The following is a 23,691-nucleotide window of genomic DNA, read 5'->3' as shown; positions in this document are numbered from 1 at the left end:
AGTAAATACATCTTATAATATATCTAATAATATAATCTAACTTTCTTTTGGCTAATATTTAAGAACACTTTAATGTTTTAAACATTTAAAAAATGTTAATGTTTTTTAACATTAAATGGAGAGGACCATGCTGTATTCTAACATTTTAAAAAATCTTTCTGTGTTCTTAAGTTTTAGAAGTGTTACTTGTATACAATGTAATTATGTAATTGGATAGTATGTTTGTTTTAATTCTACTAATAGTCAAATTTGGTTCAATTACATTTACTATGGTTAGTTATATGCTGTTTTTTCACCTTTGGCCTCTTATTTGTTCCTTTTTCCTTGACTATTTTTTATCTTGCCTTTTATTTTGAATGTGGCTAAACTTTTAAATTAATCTGCTTGGTTTCTCCATGAATTTCAGTGGTTCTCATATAAAGGTGATATAGTACTCTTCCTGAAAACATTTGGAAATCTGTGGTGCTTTTAGGTTGTCACAATGACTGAAGTGGGTGCTACTGGCATTTGGAGACCAGAGTTCAGGAATGCTGAATATCTGCAAAGGGCAGGATGGTTTTGTCTAATGAATAACTGTCTTGCACAAAATGTTATTTACACTCCCCTTAAGAAACATTGCTCCACTGGTTTACAAATCATACACTATTTCTATTGTTCTAGTTATCCTTGTAAGCTTACCACAGATGCTTAATTTAAAATAATTTAAGATCTTAATGCTCTTCTTTAACAATTCAAGGATTCCAGAACATTTGTGCTCTAATTAACCTTCCTTTGTTATGTATGCTATTGTGCAGAATTTTAATTCTACCATTTTTTTATTTGGAACCCCAACAATTATGCAATATTGCCATTATCATTATTTAATATTAATGGTTATAGTATAAACTCCCAATATCATTGCCTGCCATACTTTCTTAAACTTCAGAGTTTCTTCAGAGATTATGTTTTTGGCCTCCGAAATTCTTTCAGTAAAATACTATTGCTGGTAAATTGAGTTATCACTGATGTGAAAATGTTTTTGTCTTGCCCTCATCCTTGAAAGAGTTTTTCTTAAAGACTTTTATTATTTGCTTCCAAGAAATCATATTCTCCTGATTTTCCTTCTGCCTTACCAGCTGCTCTTCCAGTCTCTAATTATAGTTCTTTTTCCTAATTTCTCTAATCTTTTAATGTTGGTGTGCCCCAGGGCTCAGTTTTTGGAATCTCACTCAGTTTCATGACTTCCTATATATTGTTTACTGCTGACTCCAAAATTTATGTGTTCAGTGCAAATAAGTTCCAAACTCTTGTATCCATTCTGACATTTAAATGTAATATACATTTCAAAACTAACATATTCAAACTGAGCTCCTGATCTTTCCTTCAAGCCTGATCTGCTCTGAAGAGCTTTCTTTTCAGAGTGAAAGTGAATTACATCCATCCAGTTATCTATCTAAAAGCTCTTTTATAAACCACCTCAAAACCCAACCAAACTATTTCTGACATTCTGCATCACAACCACCCTTGCACATGGTACCATGTTTACCATAATATAAATTATTGCAATAGCTTCCCAGGTGATTTCCTTGCTTCTCCTCTTTTTATCTTATTATCTCATTCAAGTCTTCCTTTAATAATGTAAAACAGATCACGAGATGGCCCTTATCAAAACCCTCTAATAGCTTTCCATTTCACTCGAAGTAAAATGGAAAAATCTTTGTAGTCATCTGGAAGGTCCCAGTGGTATCCTTTACCCTAGCTTTGTTATCTCTCCAACCTTGTTTCCTGCTGCTCTCACTGTCACTCCCACTGCTGTGGCCACACTAACATCCTTGCTCTTCCTCAGCCATGCCCTGGAACTGCCACATGGCCTTGGAATTTGCCATCTCTTCCTTAGAGCCTTCTTCATAACTATCCTTTTAACTTCCTTCCTAACTTCCCTCAGGTCTTTGTCCAAATATCACTTGATCAGTGAGAACTTCTCAGGCCACAATAATTTTAAAAATTGCAAACTCTCCCTTTCCTTGGTACTACTGTTCCCTTCTGTACTCTATTTTACACCATTGTATCTGACATATTTAATTACATCATTTATTATCTGTTCTCACCACTACAATTAAGTTCTATGAAGGCATTTTTTTCTGTTTCTGATACATAGTAGCATCTAAATAAATGTGAATTAATAAAGAGATGGACAATTTAATGCCACTTTTTTACTACTTCTTAATGTTATTTCCCCCTTGTCTTCTTGGCTTCCTTTTGTTCTGTTCAAAAGCTTGCTGTCAGTCTTTAGATAATATTAGCTTGCTTTCTGACTGGCTTAAGATTTTTCTTGTTATTTATACTTCTTCAGTTTTTATTATACTGTATCTTAGAATGGATATTTTTCTTTGTCCGGTTGGTAGATATTGTGTCTCTTGTGTCTTTGGATTCATGTATGTTGTCAATTTGAGATTATCTGCCGTTATCTTTTTCAGTATTGCCTTTTCCCCACTTTCTCTTTCTGGACTTTGGATGGAGGATTGTTAGATCTTTTAAATCTACTCTTCATTTTTGTTGTATTTCTTTAATATTACATATTGTGTTTTTCTGAGCTGCATTGTGGATTATCTATTAATTTCTGTCTTCTAGGCACTGATTCTGTCTTTGGCTTTGCTAAAGTGTTATTCCAATAATTGAGACTTTTTCTTATTAGAGACAGGATCTCACTATGTTGCCCAAGTTAGTCTTGAACTCCTTGGCTTAAGTGATCCTCCTGCCTCAGCCTTCTGAGTAGCTGAGATTACAGGCATACACCATTGTGCCTAGATCCAGAGAGATTTTAATGTCAACAATAATGTTTTTAATTTATAAAAGTTTTGTTAGTTACTTTTCAAATCTTGTTGGTCATTTTTATCACCACATATTACCACAGACTAGTCAACGTATAATAAGAAATTTATTGGCTCATGGTTCTGAAGGTGGAGAAACCTAAGATTGAGGGGCTGGCATCTGACAAATACCTTCTTGCTGTGTCATCCCATGGCAGATGAGCAAAGAGAGGGCAAGAGAGAGCAAGAGGGGGCTGAAGTCATTCTTTTTTGGGTTTTTTTTTAATGTAATTTTAAGCTCTGAGATACATGTGCAGAATGTGCAGGGTTGTTACATAGGTATACATGTGCCATGGTAGTTTACTGCACTTATCAACCTGTCATCTAGGTTTTAAGCCCCACATACATCAGGTATTTGTCTTAATGCTCTCCCTCCCCCACGCCCCAAAATGCCCTGGTTTGTGATGTTCCCCTCCCTGTGTCCATGTGTTCTCATTGTTCAACTCCCATAAGTGGGATTTATTTATTTATTTTTAATGTTTATTTATTTTGTGTTAATTTGTTTATCATACTTTAAGTTCTGGGGTCCATGTGCAGAATGTGCAGCTTTGTTACATAGGTATACACGTGCCACGGTGGTTTGCTGCATCCATCATTCTTTTACAAGGAATTTACTCCCACAGTCACAAACCTGCCCAGAAGATAATGGCATTAATTCATTAACGAGGACTGTGACACCAGAATCCAAACACCTCCATTAGGCCCCACCTTCCAATGCTGAAGCATTAAGGATCATCAAGTTGTCAACACATGAGCTTTGGGGGAATATTCAAACCATAGCATATTGCTTGCTTATTTTGCGCTTTCGTGTATTATTTCTTTTGTATTTTCATAGATAGTCTTTATCCTAAAAGACTTTGACTTTATTATTTTGCTGTTAATTTCAATATCTGAAGTCTTTGAAGAGATCTAAATCTATCATTTATTGTTTTGTTTTGTTTTTGCTCATGGTTTGTCAGGTGATTTTTTAAATTGAAAGTTGATATTTGTTTTGCCTAATTACGGAGAGTGCTATGGACCTAAATTGGGATGCCTTTCTTCAGAAAGGATCCCAGGCTTTATTGCTCAGAGCCTGGGATCCTAGTAACCTGGGACCACTGTAGCCTCTTTGAGGTATTTGGACTAATTTGAGAGTCTGAGGGTCAGCTCCCTTGTCTTGCAACTGCCTCAGGCTTAGTCTTAGTTGTGATGAGATTAGCAATTGTTTGCCTTGAACATACCTCACTTCCTCTTCTCATTTAGTACTTCACAGTGTTCCCTACTTGGGTTTCAGCTCTTGGATTTGTTTTATGTTGTGTTCTGTTTTGGTGGTGGTGGTAGAGATGCTTGGATATTGTTCTTAGTTTTTGCAAACCCAGCAGTTCTTTAAAACTGAATGTTTCATTCATGATCTACTTGGTTTATAGCAGAAGGGGCTCTTTCGGAAACTCGGATTTACCATTTCTGGAAACCATCATTCTGTCTCAAAGCCACTCCAATCAGGCTTTCTTTCTCATGATTTCATGTCATAAAACTATACTTGTCAAGGTCATCACTGACTTCCAGATTGCTGAATCCAATGACTAGCCTTCATTTCTCTTAATCTATTAGCATGATTTCTCTTCATCTCTTGAATAAAAACGTTAACATTCTTTCACATGACCTATTGAGTCAGGCTTTGAATTGCCTGATTTTCTGAGATGCTTTTTTTTTTTTTATTAGAATAAATAACAAAATGGCTAAGTAGTTCTTAACAGTGACTCACTCTGGGGGCTAATCTTACTCAAAATCACTGAAGCACAGAGTTCAGGAATCCAAAAGAACAAATACAGTACTAACAATAGATCAAAAGAAACATGCATTATTGGAAACCCACTATACTCACACACACTTTATCTTCCACTTAGCTAACTCAGTCTTTCAACGGGGAAGCTGATGCTCTTTTAACAATCTCTCCTCAGATATAAAGGGATCAGAGAAAAATTACTACTTTCTTGCTGGGTCCGGTAAATTTTCAGAAGCTTACAAAACTATTGCCCATCTATCAATACCAGCGAGTGTTGGAGGTGATGCTAATCATCCTGATGTTTTTGTACCACCCTGCTTTATCACTGCTGTGATGCCCCAGAGGTCCTTCCTCACTTTGGACAACTCTGTTATATAATGGAAGCCACCCTTGATGAAATTCTACAATCCCCACAAAGACAAATTTTTCTACTAAATACTGTTAAAGACTAAATGCAGACATCAGAATTCAGAATAAAATTTTGTATGTCTTATAAGTCCTTTAAGTTAGGATAGAGGCAAATTTTGGGATTAGGTTATAATACTGGCTCATTCTTTATATGAATGGTGAGTAGCTGCATGTACAGTCATGTGCAGTGTAGTGATGTTTTGGTTAACGAAAGACTGCATATACAGTGACAGTCCCATAATATTACAAAAGAGCTAAAAAATTCCTATCACCTAGGGATATCGTAGCCATTGTAATGTTGTAGTGCAATGCATTAATCACTTGTTTGAGGTGATACTGTTGTCAACAAAACTATTGCCCTTCCAGCTGTATAAAAATATAGCACATAAGACTATGGCAGTACGGAATACTTGATAATAAATGACTATATAATTGGTTTATGTATTTATATATTTCCTATACCATCCTTTTAATTTTTATTTTAGAGTGTACTTATTCTACTTATTTTTTAAAAAGTAAACTGTAAAACAGCCTCAGGCAGGTCCTTTAAGAAGTATTCCAGAAGAAGGCCTTGTTATCATAGGAGATGACAGTTCCATGTGTGTTATTGCCCCTGAAGACATTCCAGTGGAACAAGACTATGGTAGAAGACAGTGTATGTGTGTATACATGTGTGTGGTGGTGGTGATGGTTTTAAAGATCTATTTCAAAGAATGCCGATAACATTACTGATGGCCTTATTATATTTTATGAGGTAAGCAGTATAGAATGCAGTTGTTGCAATCTGTTTCTTTTTCTTTTTCTTTTTTCTCAGCTCACTGCAACCTCCACTTGCCAGGTTCAAGCAATTCTCCCTCTTCAGCCTCCCGAGTAGTTGGGACTACAGGCACACACCTACACCCAGCTAATTTTTGTATTTTTAGTAGAGATGGGGTTTCATCATGTTGACCAGGATGGTCTCGATCTCTTGACCTCATGATCTGCCCACTTCAGTCTCCCAAAGTGCTGGGATCACAGGCATGAGCCATGGTGCCTGGCCAGTTGTTGCAATCTTAAATGTGAGTCTTGCGTTCTCATAAACCAATAAAAGGAAATCATTTGTGAGTTTGCTTCTGTGGGAATGAATCACCTTTACTTGACCTAGAGAAGTGAAGTAGGTGTTTCTCTTCACAGCTCCATAGTGCCATCTTTCTTTCCACAATTGTGTGAGAAGTGAAGTCATTACATGAGGTGTGGAGAACAGTCACTCTTGGAGTTTCCTTTTGGTGTATAAAAATCTGGAATCGGAGATCATGGAAGAAGCTTTGGAATGAACAACCTTAGAAAAGGAGGCTCTGTGTTTTTTGTTTTCCCCAAGGGCCAAGATTGATGCTCATGTAAAAAGAATAATGCTTTAAAAACTAAGATTTATTGACAGGATTCTTAATTTCCACGTTAAAACCACACAGATAGCATTTATTTTACATGTAGATTTTAGATAATAGGTTTTAACGTATTTCAGTTAATTGACATACATATTTCAGTTAACTGAAACTCTAGTGCCTTGTACAAACATTGCTTTTGGGAATGGAGGTAACCTGGGTAAACAGAATATATGGAAGTATTTTGGACCAAATGTCGCAGTAATGGAGAGGAAAGTACTAAAATTACTAAACTGGGGTCTTGTAAAATGAGATGAAAGAGTTATTAAGTCACTTTAGTAATCCTTTTATTGAATCGTTCTATTGTGAGGCACTGGCCTAAGCATGGTGCAGGATGTAAGATGTCCTTTAGGAGTCTGTGTGAGGCTGGTTAAGGAAATGTGAATCCATACCTAACTATAATATGGGCATAGCACAGTGTGTGCCATGTGGAAGTACAAAGTGCCAGGGAACAAGAGAAGGGAGCAATTACTCCTTATAGGAGGACTTGGAGAACACATTATGGAAAAGGTAGAATTGTAGTTTGACCTTAAAAGTTGAGTATGATTTCAATAGCCAGGGATACGAAACAGGCACTCCAAACCATAGACAGGGTAATACAGAGTGGATTCTAGAAATAAGTGGAATGACTAAATAGTGGCTGGAGTGGCAGACAGGTGGGAGGCATGAGGTGGGAGGGAGGTCAGGAAAAACAGTAGGTTAGAACCCAGCCACAGCAAGACTGAATGTACATGAAGGAGTTTTGCCTTTATTCTGCCGCAAAAGTCATTGAAGATTTGGAGGCAGTGAGTTTATAGGATCAGATTTGTATTTTAGGAAGATAATTGCTGGCAGTGGGAGTTCATTCCCACAAATATGTATTGAGTAGTTGTACAGGGGAATGTGAAGGTGACTAAGACATTTCTATTCTTAGAGAACTTAGTCTATTAATATGAAGAAATGGATTGGGGATGGATGAGATTGGAGGCAGAGCACTCAGTTAATAACTTCTGTAATTGTTTCATTGAGAAATTCTCAAAGTTAAGCTAGGACAATAGCAAGGAAAATGAAAAATTATGAGGCAATCTCAAGAGACATTTCAAAAAAGTATTAGGAGGACTTGACACTGAGTGGAAGTTGCAGGTAAGGGAAATGGGAGCCTCCTTAAAAAATCATTCAAGTTTCTAACTACCTAATCCAGAAGACGGTGCTGCTATCAGGTTAAGGTGGGAACACAGAGGAAAGGGGGGCTTAGAGACGTGAGGGTGATATAGTTTGGCTGCGTCCCCATCCAAATTTCATCTTGAATTGTAGCTCCCATAACTCCCATGTGTTGTGGGAGGGACCCAGTGGGAGATAATTAAATTATGGGGGTGGTTTCCCCCATACTGTTCTTGTGATAGTGAATAAGTCTTATTTATTTTTGTAAGTTTTATAAGCCACTTCCCTTTTTGGTTGGCTCTCATTCTCTCTTGCCTGCTGCGATGTAAGACTTCCCTTACTCTTCTGCTGGGATTGTGAGGCCTCCTCAGTCATGTGGAACTGTGAATCAATTAAACCTATTTTTTTAATAAATGACCCAGTCTTGAGTATGTCTTTATCAGCAGCATGAAAATGGACTAATAGAGAGGAAGAGCAGATTGAATTCTGTTTCAGATCTGTTCAGTTTGAGGAACCAACATGATTTTCTATCAGGACAGGTAGAAAAGGAATTTAGAAAGACGGATCTAAGAAGTAAAAAAAAATACAATGAGAACTAAGATTATAAATTTGGAACAGGCTGCCAGATAAGGTAGTTGAAATTGTGTCTGTGGGTGAGATTTCCCATTGGAATCATGTAGTGTATAAAGGAGGAGAGAGTTAGAAAACATGAGCCATCATCAATTTTTTTGAAGAACTGGTGGTATAACTGACTTAGGATATTATAGGAAAATTTAAGAAAGAAAGAGTATTAATAATGAGGTCTGGTTAGCTGTTTCAAATGCTGTGTTGAGGGCAACTAGAATGAAGAGTAAAGAGAGCTCATGGAACTTTTAAATGAGAATGTTATTGGCCACCTCTGGAGACCAGCTGTGGTAAAGGAATGGGCTCAGTAGTTTCTATCTATTGCAGTGGAATGAGGAGTAAATGTGAGATGAAGCAATAGGGAAATAGATTTCTCTTTACGCATTTAATCCATAAATATTTATTGAGCATTTGCTTCTCATTTGTGATGTAAGCAGAAGCGGGAGACATGAGATAGTTATATAAAGGGGAAATCAGGGTCAAAGAAAGATTATTTTTGATGGGAAAGATGAAACTCTAGCAGAGGAAAAAGAGGCAGTGCAGAGGGAGAGACTGGGGCTACAAAAATGAAAAAGAAATAATAGAATCAGGTTCCCAAGGGATGAACTCCAAGCTCAGGTAGAGAGATTTGCTTTGATCTAGAAGGTGTTAAGGTGGTTGGGAAAAGGGTGTGGTCGATTTGGGGATGTATATTCAGAATTCTCAGTTTTAATCCACACTAAGAAGTTGCTTTCTTTGTGACTTGTTATTGTCTGTGATAATTGTTTATGACACAGCATAACAGAATTTTTCTTTGGGATGGACCCTGGCATTTTCTTTCAGATGAACAGAGATCTACAGACATCATGTGAAATGTATTTTGAACTGCAGTACTAAGACTCTGCCTAGTCATTTAAGTCAATATTACAAAATGGAGCTGGGTATAACTTCCAGTAGTGTAGTCACACAGCAAAAATATCTCTCAAGCAATAATTTACTTGCTGTGTAGATCATAATGGCCATTCTCTGGAAATGATTCCTATTGGAGTCAATTGGTGATCATGTAAAATAATAGCAGTGTCAGCCTCTGAATGTATAATAATACACATAATATTTAAACATGTTTCAGAGCTGAAGAAACTGTTATGGTTTTATTCATGAAAAACATGACAGTGTTTAGAGCATGTACCAGGCTTGCAGAAGAGACCCTTTGTTTACTTTGTGATGTAAAGGGGACTGTTTCCTTATGTGTGAGTGGCAGAAAATGTTTGCAGGGGCTAGTTGAAACAGTCTCATAGTGGGATAAAAGAAGCTTGGTTTATGGTGAAGAATATTCTTGCTTTGGTTCAATTTGTGTAAAACTCCTTTGGTTGCAAAGGTGTTGTTTAATAAAGATTCATTTTAGGAAGGTTCACCAGGCAGCCTGGGAAATGGATTTCTTAGAAGAAATTGAGGAGAGATCAAAGTTGACAAGAGAACTTAACGTTGATTTAATGCAAATTGCTACAAAAATGAAGGGGGAGGAGTCAAGAGGGAATCCTGTTTTCATTATCGACATGAACTGGCTTGACATTCACATATCAAAAGTGGAGACTGTCTACACATAGGCAAGAGTAAAATGAAGTGCAGAATGCTCTAAAATTAGATTCTGTGAAATATTAACCCTTCCCTCCCCTCCCCTGGCAAAGGAATGAACATTTCTTTCTGACTATAGCAAACTATACTTGTAAGTAACCATTTGCTTGAATTACCTGTTTTCATCTAAAGGACTGACCGATTCCTCCCCTTCTCCTTGGATGGTTGTTTTTATTGCTTAGTTTTTGCTATGTCGTCAAAAATCTTGTGTATTTCTCATTGGACATGAATTAATAATGCTTTACCTGCAACACAAAGAACTATTGAAGTGATAAAAAGACAAGAAGTATATTTCAGCTCTCCAATAAAAAACAAAAATCCACTCCTTCTCCTCCCACTAGACTATTAAATGCTGAAGAAATCCACAGGCTCTCTGCAAAGGTCACATATGGGTCTATTAAATAAATAAGTTAATTAAACCTTGACATTCTAAAACAATTTTGAAAATTTCTAATTAATTTTTAAACAATATTGAAATAATGATCTCATATCTCACATTCATTTAAAGTATGTGTAACCCAGTCAATCCCACACACAGTATGCCACAATAAGCTGCTGATTTTCTAATGGTTAGAAACACAGTTCATTGGTCTGAATAGTAATCATGATAGCTTGAGGGGAGAGGGGTCACTGAGGGTTTATAGAAGTGACCAGAATCTTTAACAACTTTATCGACTCTTTAAGTATTTGCTTTGTTTCTTCCTTGATAGTATGTTGAGGCCTCGAAGCTAATATATTCAACTGCAATATTTTTTAAAGCCTGTGTTTACTTCAAGTATTGGATTGGCTCTTTTGACTGGAGAGATTTTTCCAGTTCAATAAAAAGGTTTGGATTTTTTTCCATGGAATTCTCCAGTTATGTTTCAGTTCTCCCCTCACATAATTGTATAGATAAAACCAGTTGTTAATCACTGGTAAAGATTCATAGCTTCATTGTAGTGTCCATTGCTGCTATTGTTTATTTTGGTGTTGTTATGTTTAAATGCTGGATGTTTATATGAAAATGTGTGCTTGGGTAACGTTACAAGAGAGGTTGTGGGGAATAGTAGAGAGTGAGCTGAATCTGGCTGGAGCCTAGAGGCCTGAGCTCAAGGGCAGTGATCTTTCTGAAATGTATTGCTGCCCTTGAAACTACCAGCAGAGTTTCTCACCACCTGGGTGAGATTTCCTGATGTGCTGGTTAAAAAGGCAGACCCAAGGGAATGCATTCCAACCTACTGAATCAGATTCTCTGTGGATGGTGTCCACATACTTGTATTTTAAACAAGATCCAGGACTTCATATTAAAGTCTGTGTTTCTTGGCACATCAGTGGACCTGACCTATATGATAAAGTCTGTGTTTCTTGGCACATCAACGACAGCCCTTCCAGAGGTGTTCTCTCTCATCTCTCACCATTCCCACTAACAGTGATCAGCAAGGAATTATATGCATTTTTCTCCACATCATATTCTTTCAGGATCAGAAAATGCCATTGTACATGATTGTCTTAGTCCATTTGTGCCACTGAATGGTAGTTTAAAAACAATAGAAATTTATTTTTCATAGTTCTGGAGGCTGGGAATTCAACATCAAGGAACGAATAGTTTCAGTATCTAGTGAGGGCCTGGTCTCTGCTTCCAAGATGACGCCTTGTTGCTACATCTTCCAGAGGGTAGGAAAGCTGTGTCCACATGTGGTGAAAGGGATGGAAAAGGAAGAAAAGGGACCAAACTCACTTCATCAACCCTTTTATAGTGGTATTAATCCATTCATAAAGGCAGAGCCCTCATGGCCTAAACGCTTCCCAGAAGGCCCCACCTCCCAACACTGCTGCACTGAGGATTAAGTTTCTAACCCATAAATTTTGGGAAACACATTCAGACCACAGAAATGACTTTGCCCCAGATTGCTCACCTCACTATTCCTATGGGTCTTTATATTAGAGAGCTCTGTGAGACAATAAGCTCCACGAGGGCCATGACTTTGTCTATTTTGGAAGTTGTATCCTTAGTGCCCAGCACAATAGATATTGATATGGTTTGGATGTTTGTCCCTCCAAATCTCATGTTAAAATGAAATCCCCAGTGTTAGTGGTGGGGCCTGGTGGGAGGCATTTGGATCTCCCTCATGAAGAGCTTGGTGCTGTCCTCACAATAATGAGTGAGTTCTCACTCTGAGTTCACATGAGACCTGGTATGTGTGGCACACCCCTCACCCCTTGCTTGATCTCTCTCTTTCACTCTTGCTATGTGACACATGTTCCCCTTCATCTTCTACCATGACTGGAGACTTCCTGAGGCTCCCACCAGAAGCGGATGCTGGCACCATGCTTCTTATGTAGCTTACAGAGCTGTGAGACAAAAGAAACCTCTTTTTCTTAATAAATTACTCAGTCTCAGATATTTCTTTATAGCAACACAAATGGACCAACACTTATGCCCACAAATATTCTTTGAATGAATCAGTGTTTAGACATCATAGACGTCACTTGGCCAAGAAAGATCACTTTCTACTCTTACTTTTGTACATAGTCTTAACGTGGAGCTAGTTTATGACAGTCAGGATCCAGATATACTGACCCCTGGGTTTGTTTCTTGGTTTGTTAGAATATATTCCTCCAAAAAGAACTTGTAGCATAATTGAATAACTTAAAATGTGGCACATATTCATTCAGTACAGGTACATAGAGGGGCACATTAATGTAGCTTTAGGCTGATGAAGATTCCTATTTTCCTGATCTCTTCTAACATGAAAACATTCCTGGTGTTCTTTTAGGAAGTAGTTATTTAAATATTAGAAATGGTCATTGCTGAAATTGGCAGTGAGTCCAACTGTTGTCAAGCATGAGCCCCGCAATAAGAATCCCTAAGGATAGAGCCCAGGCACACTTCCCCTTTGAAAGCTACAGTGAGGATGCTGATATTCAACCAGTGTTAAAACACTGCTAATAACTGCATGCAAAATAATGTATTTAGTGACCAGCTATGTGGTGTATGCTCTTTAAACTATTTGGTATTGTGAAAAGACCAAAAAAGTAAGAGTCTTGCCTCTGGCACTAACTAGCTTTGTGTCTGACACCAGTTATTATATTTATGGCTCCTGGGCCTTGGTTTTGTTATATTTAACATGGGGTATCATAAACACAATCTCTCAGATTCCTGACAACTCTACTCTGCCATAATCTTATGAGTATAAGCCAAAGTAAAATCAGACACTGGAATGGCAGAGTTACACAGGTGGTATGTGTACCCGGTGGCAGCTGTCATTTATTTTTTCCTAAATAAATCTTTCTAAATTGGTGCTTGTACTGGCAATGCCTGTCAGGTTTAGTTTATTATGCTAAATAGCGCCCTCTTGGATGAAGCTAATTTAGCTTCCAAAGTCATAGATTAGCAACTTTCACAATGAGAACATCTGATCGAATCACATTTGCACTCTAAAGCTTCGTTTGGGTTAGCAGACATTTTCTGAGTTCCAACTGGTATATCAAGCACTGTGCTAAATTCTGTGATACAAAGATTAATATGATGTACCTCTGTTTTGGGTTGCTAACAAGGATAATAGATGCACAAATAGAGAGGGTGTAAGCAGGATGACTGCCTATGATGGAAAAACAATTTTATTCTTTACTGATATTATCCCTCTCTAGGTATGTCTGAGGATGCTAGTCACTTGAATAGGAAATATTATTTAATTGAAATATCCAGATAATTGCCATGTTTTCTGCATTACTCAGGATACACTACATTATGCTTTAGTAACAAACACTCCACCAAAATGTCAGCAGCTTAAAACAACAGAGGTTTATTTCTTGCTCATGTAACATACCCATCTCAGGGCAGCAAAGGAATTCTGCTCATTTTAATCACTCTAACCCTCCAGTCTCTATCACAGCAAACATTCTTCCTTGCCATACTAGAGGGAAGAGCACTCTGGAGAATCTCACACTGCCAGTTAAATACTCTACTGCATTAACTGGTCCATTGGCCAGAGGCAGAAACGTGGCTCCATCCAACCACAAGGAAAGGTAAGGAGCACAATGTGTTAGAAGGAAAGAGAATTTTATTTGCCTGATAGCACACATGACTGTCATGCATTCTAATAATTTCCCTGAGTAGGCACAATTTGAGAATATAGTAAAAACAAACATTTCAATGGCTTTTTACTAAGGGTTAGGTACTTTCTTGATCATTTTATGTGTAAAATATCTAATTTAATCCTCACAATAGTCTTTTTATTAGTCTCATTTTAAAGAGGGAATGGAGGCACAAAAGAATAAGTAACTTGTCCAATATCCCACCATAGACTGGGATTTAAGTCCAGGCAAATCTGGCTGCAGAGTCCAAGCTCTTAACCACTAAACGGTATTGTTGTATCTGGATCAGTCATAAATAATGTGATTTCCTTGAGACATTATTAATTAATGGCACATTTTCTAGGAAAATTCTAAGTGTACAGGCATATCAGAGGTGTAAAATATAATTGTTGCTAGTATTTTGTAAGTCTCCAAAACATCGAAGTGGCTCAATCCTGAGGACATTTATTATAGCAGTCATTTTTCCATTTTGGTATGCTTTGGAATTTCAATGAATGAATGGTATCCTATGGTAAGCTCTAATTTAGACTGATTTGTTTAGGAGAAATAAATGATAGCTTATTTATGGAACTTATTTATAGAAATCAAAATGCAATCTGACTTTAAAACATGTTTGCCTAAAAATTAATGAAGGTAGCATGTAGGGCTATTAACTTTTAACGATGAGAAATAATGAGGATGCAAACCTAAACTGAGAGAATCTCGCTGTGGTGTAGAGGGGTCCCCTGAATAATTCTGCAAGCCTCATGCATCAAGTCAAGGTGATGGGGGACAAGCAGCAGGATCTGACCCTGGTTGTCTTAAGCAGCAAACAGATTCATTAAATGGAACCTTAGTAGCCAGCAGAGCTGCTGGGGATGCTGGAAAACAGCCCCAGAAAAGAGGCAGAACCAAATGGAACTGGGATCCCAGAAACACAGCCAATATCATGAGCATCCATCTGGTGACGTGCTGCTGCACCAGCCCTAAAGGCTGGACACTGCAGCTTGTCACGCTGGCATGGATGCTGCCACTGCACCTGGAAGCTCCATACTGCTGCTGCCATCAGTGCCACCAGACTGAATTTTCTTCTCTCCCTGCTTCTTTGCACCCTGGATCCACATTCAAAGTTGTAAGGGGCTTCAGCTGTTTGGCAGGCAGGTGCCCATGCTCTAGTTACCAGAGAGACAAGGAAAGTGAGTCAGCCTCCTTTCTAAATTTTACAGTGGGTGGTAGACTCTTCCTTCTTTACATGTGGATACTTATCCAAATGTAAAAAGGGCATTCAGATCCTGAACAGCCAAAATAAATTAAAAAAAAAAAAAACACAAATGTCCACTGTAACTGGTTAGATGTGACTTTCTGCAGTGTTATTCTATGTGATTAGTCAGGAAAATGTATTGTTGGTTTCCTGCCTATTGTGTTGCTTTCTTTCGTATAACTTTGCATCCGAAAGACTTAATTTGCTCATTCACATATTAAGCTAAAAATAATTATTGATCCTATAACATGTGAAGCCTCATTCTAGGCACTGAGGGTTACAGAAACAAAAAACCACATGGTCTCTGTGTCTCCAGCTGTGCAGGTTGTGTTGGAGAGGGGTAAGAAAATGTGGTATATAAATTCAGAGAATGGAGAGAGTTCAGAGAAGCAAATAAGGAAAGGCTTCAAGGGAAAATGGCATTTGAGATGAAAATTAGACATGCAGAGATGGGAAGACAAACATTTCACTTGGGGAAACTCACAAGAAAGGAGAGAATGTGGTTGTATTTAGGGAACAACAAGCTGTGTGACTGATAACCTTTGAGATAAGGCAGAAGACTTAAATTAGGCCTAGTGCATGGATGTTCTTGAATTACTGGCTGGGGAGTTTGGGTTTAGTTCATGAGAATTAGAGAGCTATTGAAGGTTTTCTGAGCAGGGGGAGTGATAAAATACAACCGTGATTAAGGAAAATCAATCTAACAGTAATATATAGAATAGATAGAAAAGGAAACTGAAGTCAGAGAAATGATTTAAAAGATCATATTATCCAAGGCAAAGGTACTAAGGCTGTAAAATAAGTTGGTAAAACTTATTTTAAAATAAATTTTGAGCTAGAATAAGCATTAAAGAGAAAGGATGAATGTGGGAAATATATATTGTATTTAAGGAAAGGATGTATTGTATTGGTCACTATAATGAGAAAAGGGTTCCTGATAAAGGAACAACTATAGCTAGCGCTTGTGAGACAGTGACCAGCAAAATCATACCAGCCCCTTCCTGAGCATCCCACTAGGATGCTTCCTGGGCCATGATGATGTCCCTTCCTATCCTGACCTAGCTGTAAAAACTGACCTTCTCCATTAGTTCTTAAGAAATAAAATTGGAACTTCGTTTAAATAGTAATAATTGCTAACATTGATTGGCTGCCTACTATACATGAAGCATTTTGCAAGCCTTGTTTCCAGTCTTCACCACAACCTGAAGGGGCAAGTATTGGTTATCACATTATGAATGAAGAGATGGGATTAGAGAAGTGTTAGGCAGAGCTAACATTCAAATGAGTCTTTTTATTCATAGCCTGTAATTCTGTCTGCTCTTTAAGCTGCCTTTCAACAACAAAAAATAAGCAAAATAAAAAATGTAATAAGCATCATAAAAGAAAGCAAAATGACAATATTCACACATGGATGACTTTCAGAATCATATTTTCCCACCCTAAATTAACTAAGTCTTGCTACGCATTGGCTTGGCTTCTAAATTTTATAAGAACCCACCTAGTTCATCTCCTCCCCAGTGTAACTCTATCTACATCAACCAATTCTCACAATCTTTCATTATTCATCTTTCAGCATTTCTTTTTTGGCAGAAATATAGTCAGTAGGTTTTAGTGTATTGGACATCCTTGGGTACGTTCTGTAACACCTCTGACATCTTCACTTCTTTTGAACCCTCAAGAATCATTCTCTAGAGACAAATAAAACCAGATGGAGGTGAAAGCATGAGAAAATTCACCTGAAGAAAAAGGTTTTAAAAGGTTATCTTTCTCACCTGAGAAAAAGGGTGCTGAAAGGGAGGAAAGGAAGGGATGGCTGGCTTGTCTGAGAGCGCTGACGGTGAGACCTGTCCTGGAGCAGCCTCCCTCTGGCATTTTCTGTGCAAGGTGCTTCTGATGTTCTACAGTGCTGGTAGAATGGTGAGTTCCGTGGCTAAGAAGGGCCCATGGCATGGCATGTTCAAGGGGGACCCAACTTGTCCTCTCCAGATAATTCAGAATACCTCATTGTTATTACTGGAGGAATCCATGTAGAGGTTGTTACTACCCATGGTCTTTACTCTCTAGTAGATTGACTAGGACACACTTTGAACATCTAAAGTAAGTTTCTTAATTAAGTTGACCTGTCTGTTTGACAGCCTTTGGGTTCCCAAGAAGATAATCGTCTGTGCAGCCTCTTTCATTTCCACTAGGCCATCTTCCCTTGATTGCTGACAGTGTTCCTCTAAAATGCAATGCTTCTGCAAGTTTACAGACTTCAGGACTTCACAGCTTTATCTACCGTCTGCCACAGTCACACAATTAGTTTTGCCCTTTCTCTTGGATTTTCATGGTTCCAGTTTGCAAAGCTCTTTACCATTCATAAGTCTTTTATCACTCAGTTAACCAGCAAATGCTTAGTTAAGTTCCTAACGTGTGCCTAAGGTAGTGCTGAGCACCTGTAGGGAATATGCAAAGACCCTGGCTTTATTGTTCCCCACATCAGGCTGCACCTTCACGATGCTTGGCCCCTTTAGCTGTAACTCGTTTCACCTCTACCTGGTTAGTACATTAAATTTCCTGTTTAATGTTATCTTTTGAACAAGCTGTGCTTAAAGAGCTACAATAAATAAAGACAACATTTTAACAACCTGGAAAAAAAGGTGAAATATTTATTTTCTAAGTGAACCCAACAGAGCAGTGCTATTATTTTAAATCCTTCCCACCACCAAAGTGTTCCTATTGTTGGGAAATGTGTTTAGTACTTTTTTGAGTTGCTTGAACTTTTCAAATAAATTATTTGTATATGGTTTTGTTATCTGCTGAGTTGGGTAATACAGTTGGCTTACCAAATTCTTCACTTTCCATGTTCTTCATAAGAAGAAATGACATTGCGATACTGTGATGTAGAATCCTGTTCCTTGCAATTTGAATACAGAGAATGCAGTGTTTGAAATTTAAAAAAAACTTGACATTTTGATATTTCATCTTTTGCCAATCCCAAAGCAAACCTCACAAAATCAGACATTTTTTGGCTGACTTGTCATTTTACTATTAATAGCACTCTTGTTCTTATAAGGGACTTTACTATTTGAAGGTATGATCATGTATTTGGTATTTAAAACTATCTTACGCCAAGGCAGCCATATCTATTGAGGTCAGGAGTTCAAGATCAGCCTAGCCAACATGGTGAAATCCCGTCTCTACTAAAAATACAAAAATTAGCCAGGCACAGTGGTGAATGCCTGCAGTCCTGACTACCTGGGAAGCTGAGGCAGGAGAATTGCTTGAACCTGGGAGGTCGAGGTTTCAGGGAGCCGAGATCACACCACTGCACTCTAGCCTGGGAGACAGAGCGAGACTTCATCTCAAAAAACAAAACACACACACACAAAAACTACCTTACAGAAAACTTTAAAAACTCAGAGAGGAAGCTCAGGAGGGAGGTATGTAGGCAGATCTTTATTAGTCTATTAATGCATAACTATAGACTGAGAGTCATCAGTTCTGTATGATTACAATTATACAGTACTCTTTAGAGACAGCCTCTGCAGGCTAAGCCCAAATTAATTATCCACAATCTTTAAGCAATGAGCTGTATTAAAATCCTGTATTCTGTGAGGTCCTAAATATTTGGAATGAATGCTTAATTCCAGAGGTGGAAAGAAAGTGATCCATACTAATGCCAAATTCAAATTCTCCAGAGGCATATGGGCTTCCAGCAAAGCAACACCTTTGCTAGCCACTTGATGGTGTCTTTTCTGCTTATACCCTGAGCAACAAACCATAGGAAACTAATGGCGTTTTAAATGGATAACAGCAGTTGATTAGGATTGGTTAATAGGTTCTTGGCAAAATTTCAACTTAATGGGTATGCAAGTGTATCTGTGTGTGCTCAGCAAGGCCTGTCCCAAGCTTTTTAATGGTGTCACTCAGTACTATAAATTTACTTTGACAGCTAGTAAACAGAGAAGTGTATCCTGGGAGCAGGGAGTATGGCGCCTGTAGCAATTTCCAAAAGAGGCAAGGCAAATAGAGCCAGGCACATATTAACACAGCAAACATTTAACTTTTCTGCTTCTCCTTTAACAGAACGATAGTAAAATAGCAAAATATGATGCAAAAGCTTCATTTCTTAAAAATCCTTAACTCATAAATCCTAGTTAGGAATTTAAGATAAAAATACATTTATAAAAATATATACTTTAGGGGAAATAACCAAGGGCCAAGCAATAGTTTAGATGTTGGCTTTCTTGTTCTGTGTTAGATCAATATCTCTGTTGGCTACAGCTGAGTTGATAGAAGATTCATATAACAAGCAGAAAACCATCTAATTTAATTTCACCAGCCATAGGAAACTGCAGTAGGAAATGTTTATATTTCATTGTTTGCTGAGGAAGCTTGACCTTACTAAGCAGGTTGCTAAGTTGTTTCACAGTGTGTGTATGAGATTTAACATATGCATGAGAAATTGCTATAGGTGTTCATTCCATAGAGAGTACTATAGCTTTCTGTTCTTTTTCAGTCAGCCAAAATAACACTGCCCATCCCAGAGAATGCTTTTTTCCAATCCTTGCAATAAAGGCATTTGAAAGATGAATCAGGATTTAATGTCAATGAATGGAACTAGCTTAAGCCTTGAGAATTTTGAGAGCAGAGAAAATGGAAGACTTTACCATTTCATTTTTGTTTGTTTGTTTCAAATTAGCACATAAAGACAAGAGGAAGGGAAGAGGGCTGGCTTCTGTTAAGTCTGAGTCTCTAGTATTAGCACCAACCTAATAGAAAGCAGGTGTGGGTAATGGAAAGTGCAATAGACCTAGAGGCAAAACCCAGGCGCAAGTTCCAGTTTGGCCATTTAATCATTGCACTTCCTGGAAAGATTCACATAACCCCTCTGAGTCAGTTTTTTCACCACCAAATGGAATAGATAAGGGTTCCTTCCTGCAATCAAGGTTTTTTTGCAACTGCTAAGTATTCTAAGAAACTTCTTAACGTGTAAAACTTACTCCATACTGCAAATCCCTATTTCTGACGTTCCCATTTCTGTTAGTAACATAAATATTTCCCCCAGTCAAAACATCTGTAATCACTACTGTTGTGTATGATTTCAGCTGGTGCAGGATACTGATTATTTACCTAAACAAAATAAAGTTTACTTTCTAAGGTTTTATCTACACAAATATTTCAAGATGAAACAAAACTAGCTTGTCATAAGGCAATTATGTTTTAATTGATTTGTCTCGCCCACATTTTCCCTGAGGACTTTTAAGTGCAAGACACTGTGCTGTGTACTCTGGGAAACTGGATAAGGCTGTGAATAAGAGTCTCTTCTGGCCTCCCATGAGCTTGCAACCTAGTGAAAGGTCCAGATGTGTCCATCACTAGCCCGATACAAATCATATCTCTTAGAAGAACTATTAGGTCACTGTAACCTGGAGCCTTCAATGCTCATTAGTATTCATTCCAGAAATGGCATTTGCTTTTCCATGTGTACATTTTTCATGGGGCATACGATGTCCAATTTTACATCACATCAGTCTGGGTAAAAAAGTATAGCTCGTAGGCACATGTGAACACACACACACACACACACACACACACCCCCAACAATTTTAACAAGTATTCTTGAGTTCAGTAATTTTACTGACTATCTGAGAGGGGTTACAAGTATGATCACATTATACAATCACAGTCCACTCCTCAAATCCCTCTCCTTGTCACATGAATAGCTGTCCCATGACAATTCTTGATATATGCACCACACTTTAAACACTTCACCAAAGTACTTTTTTTTTTTTCAAACAAGTAACAATTCTTCTTAATGAGATTTCTGGTGAATAAAATTTTCACCTTATTCCATAAGCTTTTATGAATCATAAACAAAATTTGTATTATATAACAAAAGCATTTTTCCACCTACATGTTTCTCTTTTCTCTATGATGTGTTTTTCCCCTTGGCAATGCAGCAATGAGCTAGTGACATATATAAAACAAATAGCCAGCAATTAGCTCTTTGAGAGCTGTATGCAAAATGGTCATCTTAATGAAAGAAGAGGAAAGCCTTAGCAAATTTCTCAGACCATTAGGGCACCATTGAGGACAATTCTGAGACAGTGTCTCTATGCATTCAGCAAAATGAACTATAACATACCACAGTGCAGTGGGTCATTGACAATCCCTTCATGTTGAAAGAAAAATTAAAATAAGACGATTAACTGGGCTGCCTTTTATTCATTTTTTTGCACATATGGCTTATGGCCTACATAAAAGTTTCTAACTAGTCAGTATCATTCTCTATATAGAAAAGGAAACAACTCCTTTTCTTCTTCTTCAAGTTTGCAGTTTCAGGCCAAATAGGATGTCTTTAAAATGATTATAGCTTTTTTGCACCTGCAGGGTTACTAGTCCCAGATTGGCTGTAGATGTCACATTCTATCTATGTTAATTAACATAATATAACATGACTTTAGGTATATTTTCATATATACTAACAGTATGTTTTCAATTTTTTAAGCTATTTTATGGTATATAATTGTGTTTTGAAAGAGCAATATTTGAAGTGGACCATATTATAATCTATCCAAAAACATTACTGTGAGAAAAGCACAACTATTTCCCCCTCTAAAACAGTAGTTATATTAAATTCCAAAGAGATCGTTTCTTAGATGTATAAATGCTTGCTATTTTCATTTTTGTAAAATCTATGTTCTAATGGCCATTTATTCCATAGCCATTATCAAGTATGGAAGTATCAGGAAAGAAACTTTGAAGGCCTTGGTATTTTGAGTGATACTTTAACTGTAGGATATAAACCTCTTCATTTGACAGAGAGTAATAGACGAAAGTAAAACATGAGAATAGTAATTCTGGCCTTTGATAAACAAATTGTTTTAAATAAACCAGCCTCCACAATTACTGAGGTATAGTTATTATGAAGAAGATAATGCAGTCAGTGTATCAACAAGAGTATTTCTCTTATCGAGTGAAGAAAACTATACATGCCATAATAATCTGAAAACATACAGGCTCTACTCAAAGCCTAAGAAATTGAGAAATTTAAAGTGAAAAAGTAGTCCCAGAAGTTGTGCTTCTATGAACAGAGGGTATCCGAGTCTTGCCTTTCAAAATTTATCTACATTTACAAGCTCTGCCTTTTAGTATTTAGACAACTTACTTTTAATCTAATTATCAATGGAGTTGGGTTTAAAACCCAGCATCTTGCTGTTCATTCTTTAATTTTTCCTGTTCTGCATTCTTTTGTCCTTTTTTTTTGAATGAGCATTTTTTATTTACACCAACAATATAATAACTATACTTTGTTTTACTTTTTAGTGGCTATCTTAGTCCACTTGGACTGCTGTTACAAACTACTATAGACTGGGTGGCTTATAAAAAACAAATGTAGTTCTCACAGTTCTGGAGGCTGAGAAGTCTAAGATCAAGGCACCAGCAGATTTGGTATCTGGTGAGGGCTGCCTCCTGGTTTATAGATAGGTCTTCTCACTGTGTTTTCATATGGTAGAAGGGGTAAACCATTTCTCCTGGGCCTCTTATAAGGACACTAATCTCATTCATGAAGACTCTGCCCCCATGACCTAATCACCTCCCAAAGGTCTTATCTCCTAATTCCATCACCTTGGGAGTTAGGATTTTTAACATACAAATTTTAGCAGGACACAAACATTCAGACCATAGCAATGGTTGCTCTAAAGGTCACAGTAGACACACCTTTAACTTGCCAGCTTATCTTCAAATAATATTATACCACTCCATGTATAGTGTAAGAATCTCCTGCCCTGGGTCTAATTATTGTTGTACGTTTAAATTAAACATGTGTAATAAACTCCACAATACATTGCTATTATTTTTGCTTTAAATAGCCTATTAGCATTTGAAGAGATTAAAACTGAGAAAGTTATATTTATATTTACCTATATATTTACCGTTTCTGATGCTCTTTATTCCTTTGTGTAGATTCAACTTTCTATCTGGTATGATTCTCTTTCTGCCAGAGAACTTACCTTAATTTTACCACACAGATCTAGTAATGATTTCTCTCACCTTTTCCTGTTCTGAAAAAAGTCTTTATTTCAACTTCATTTTTGAAATTTTTTTTTCCTGGTACAGAATTTCACATGAATGGTGCTTTTTTTTCCCTCTCTTTTTTCAGCACTTTAAAGAAGCCATTCATTGTCTTAGTTCTCTGATGAGAGGTCTACTGTCATTCATTCTTACATTTCTTCCTCTGTATATATGTCCTTCTCTGGTTACTTTTCAGATTTTATTTTCTATTTTGCTATTTTCCATCAATTTGATTATATTGTTCCTTGGTGTGGTTTACTTCATGTTTATCCTGCTTGGGGTTTGATGAGATTCTTGGCTTTGTGTGTTTATAGTTTTATTCAGATCTGAAAAAAATTTATCCATTAATTTTTCAAATATTTTTCTGTCCCTGTCTTGCTTTTGGGACTCTTAGTGTATTTATTTGATCACTCAATGGTATGAGATTCTTGATATTTTGCCCACAAATTTTAGGCTTCCACCTTTTCAAACTTTGATCTCTGTCTTCTCAAC

General features: G+C 37.3%; 1 protein-coding gene across 18 annotated transcripts in view; it reads left to right on the top strand.

Moving 5' to 3' along the window:
* SLC44A5 (solute carrier family 44 member 5) overlaps positions 1–23,691 on the top strand; it is a 466,490-nt gene that overhangs the window by 222,005 nt on the left and 220,794 nt on the right. The gene's annotated exons all lie outside the window — the stretch shown is intronic.

The sequence above is a fragment of the Callithrix jacchus genome, chromosome 7 (assembly GCF_049354715.1).
Source record: "Callithrix jacchus isolate 240 chromosome 7, calJac240_pri, whole genome shotgun sequence".
Lineage (NCBI taxonomy): Eukaryota > Metazoa > Chordata > Mammalia > Primates > Cebidae > Callithrix > Callithrix jacchus.
This window is presented reverse-complemented; position numbering and strand designations above follow the sequence as displayed.